Source organism: Gouania willdenowi (genome assembly GCF_900634775.1).
Source record: "Gouania willdenowi chromosome 24 unlocalized genomic scaffold, fGouWil2.1 scaffold_320_arrow_ctg1, whole genome shotgun sequence".
Taxonomy (NCBI): domain Eukaryota; kingdom Metazoa; phylum Chordata; class Actinopteri; order Blenniiformes; family Gobiesocidae; genus Gouania; species Gouania willdenowi.
The window spans coordinates 4,700,517-4,703,866 of record NW_021144848.1 but is presented as its reverse complement, the minus strand read 5'-3'; positions in this window follow the sequence as shown (position 1 = coordinate 4,703,866).

The following is a 3,350-nucleotide window of genomic DNA, read 5'->3' as shown; positions in this document are numbered from 1 at the left end:
GTGTCTGAGGGACACTGGTTGCCACATATGGCCGACGATTCCCCGCATCTTAACTTGTTTTCTTAACTTGTTTTCTTAACCCCAAAGCTGTAAAAACTATTGACGACTCACATTTATTTTATGGTTTCATCTGAAATATGTATTTACTGATTTCTGTAGTTTGTACCACTGACATTTTTTTAAAATTTTCTTTATCATTTCATAATTTTGTAAAATGTTTCCAATTATTGTTTGTTACTGAAATGCAACAAAACGTGACACTAAAAACTATGTGACAAAAAAAATCACCGGAACTACTTATTCATTATCCAAATAACAAATATCACGTTTGACTTAAATTTATTATATATTTTTTTAATCACACAATCAGCGGGGAAACACTTAACCTGGCAACCATTTTCGATCTCGGCGCTTGGAAATGACGTCACTTCCAACGTTTTTTATAATTGTTTTATTTAGTTATATTAAAACTACAGTCTATTACGATTTCAGTTTAAAACGGACATTGTGGTTAGAACTTCTAAAATCTGAAAAAATATTCACACTTTTCAACCTTAAAGCTATAAGTGTTTATCTATAATAATAATATGGCTTTGTTTTGAACGTTTCTATTTATTGCACATCAGAGGAAGTGGATACTCATTGTGAATTCCCCATCGACAGTTTTTATACATTGAAGTATTTTCAATAAAAGTAAATTATAATAGTGTGTGCACTTTAATTTATTGCAAAATTTTAATAAGTTACGCCACTCGGGGGCGCTGCAAATATGGGAAATGTATATCTCATAAATGGCAAGACCAATTTTTACCAAATGAGTTGGGTATTGTTTCATTCTGTTCCCTTTACTCAGTCTTAATACAGAATGGACGTTGTTATTCCTCAGTTGCTCTTTATTTATCCTCGTGCCTCTCAGCACACATATTACTGCAGCTGGCTCTAGGAACACCTACATACAAAGCCCTTGACAATGACCTTGAGTCGCTCCTGGGACCGTTTCTCAAAGTTAATCGCAATTGGTCAAATTGGGCGTGGCTTATTACCAGTGTTGGGAACGTTAAAAAAGTAATTAGTTATAATTAATCACTACTTGTTCTAAAAAGTAATTGAGTTAGTAACTAAATTACTCTATAATAAAAGTAACTCATTACTAAGTAAAGTAACTATTTGTGTTACTGTTAAAAAAAAAAGTTGCTTTATGTCAAATAATTCATATTTTTAGATGTGTGTGTCGTTGTGAGGTGTTACATTAAATTATAGTTGTTTACAACAGATGTGGACAAAGTCTTCACTCCTGGATATAATGAACACTTCACATGTACGTTCTTGTTTTTATCATAATTAATATAAAATAGTGTTTATATCGTTACCTTAAAAATAACAACTTTTCATCAGATTGTTCCACGCTCACCATCTTTTAAATGGCAAGACCAATTGTTACCAAATTTGGAGGGTATGATCTTGGGTCCCTCCTGAGGTGATATCTCAAAGATATTCCCGATTGGTAAAAGTGGGCGTGGCTAATGACATAATAACACATAAGTAAACAAACATTTATTACTGCTGAATTATTATGTTGAGGGCAGTGAAATTTACAGAGTAGATATAGAAGACCACACAGACCATCCATACCAAAAATTGCCCCACTAGGTGGCGCTATAATTGCAAAAACATTTTGGCCTTTAACTTTCACAATTTAATTCACATCTTCATAAAATTCATATCCACATGTTTCCTACATAGAGTCGCATTTTCTGACATAGGCCACGCCCACTCCCACAGCACATTGCTCTTTGTAAGTCACTACATATCACAACCTACTTTTTAAAATTACTCCTTGGGGTTTTGTCCAATCAGCGTGAAACTTGGCACATAGAGTCTTCAGTTGGACCTTTTCTAGAGTTTAGCATAAAAACTTGTTCGGGCAAAATAGTAACGAGTAAACTTTTCTAGCGAGCGATAAAAACACAAACTGTTGCATATCTTGGTCAAAATAATTGCTAACACCACCAATTCTTAGATCCTTGGTTGCCATGAGACTGTGGGGGTATGATCCAGATTTTAAAAAAAATTAGGCCTCTAGGGGGCGCTGCAATTATGAGAAATTATCACCTGTTGTATCACTTTCCTTTTTTGTTCTCTCTAGGCCGCCAAACATTTTGTCCCGTAAAGATACAGGGTGCTGTAGCAGAGTAGTGTACAGCTGTCGGCCGATCAGGAGTTGTGCGGGAGAATACCCACACTCGAGAGGTATAGCACGGTATGTCAGTAGCGCTGTTTTCTCCTTTCCACAGTCCTTTCACAGTGGCCACAGGGTTAGGGTTTAGGTTATCCTTCTTGATTCATCCCCTCAAAAGTGATCCTTCAACCACTCCAGTTTGGCGTAGGGATGAAAAAGCAATGCACGGTCAACACCAGGTACCATGCTCCAAGATCAGTCCAGGCCTCGATGTGATAAAGATGTGAACGTCTCCCCTTTTTCACATCCTCTTCTTTTCCACTCCCATATATTTATCCACATAAAATCAAACGAGTGACAAGGGCTGGGTCTGGGTTTAGGGTTTTGTTATGTAATGTATCCATTTCATTCTTTAAAGTTATTATTTACCTTTATTGTCTCAGAAAATTCAATATATCTGTTGGGAAGGATACATGATCAGTAGAAAACCTTCAGATCATCGAGTGTTTTGGCCATTATTTCTAGACACTCCCCCAAAGGGCGGCCCTTCTGAGGAGATCAGCCCCAGAAGTGCACCTTCCATATAACAGTTACTCTATAGGTGGTCCTTAAAGCCACGGTTGATACTATTTTTTCATTTGTTTAGAAATAGTTTTTTTAATTAATTAGTTTAAGAACCAGGTGTTGAGACCCACCTGAATTAATAAACTTAGCATGGGATGTTATCAAGAAGTTCCTTTTTACAACTCAAAATCACAGAGCACCAACTCCGTACCCAAAAAACCTATTTTCCCCACCAAAACCAATCCCCTCGCAGGATCCCCCAAAAAAACCTTTATCCTGACCCGATCCTCGTGTTATCGTAGATCAATTTCTCCTGAAATGTTTGGTCAACTCTGTTAATCAAAAAGAATTAGTTTAACACACCCTCCACAAACTAAAAAACAATCAAATTACTGTCTTTATCCAAACTCAAAATAATCTTACCCTTGAGATTAGACGTAGTTTGTTTTAAATTCGCCCCTTTCGTTGCTTTCAGCTTCCACCGTATGTCGCTCACTCTCCAAACAAATACTTGTTGGACGAGCTGCTACCCCTTCAAGTTGATTACCCAGAGTTTAAATATGGTGGTCAAAACTACAACTAGGAGGAGCCAACCCCACCAACCCAC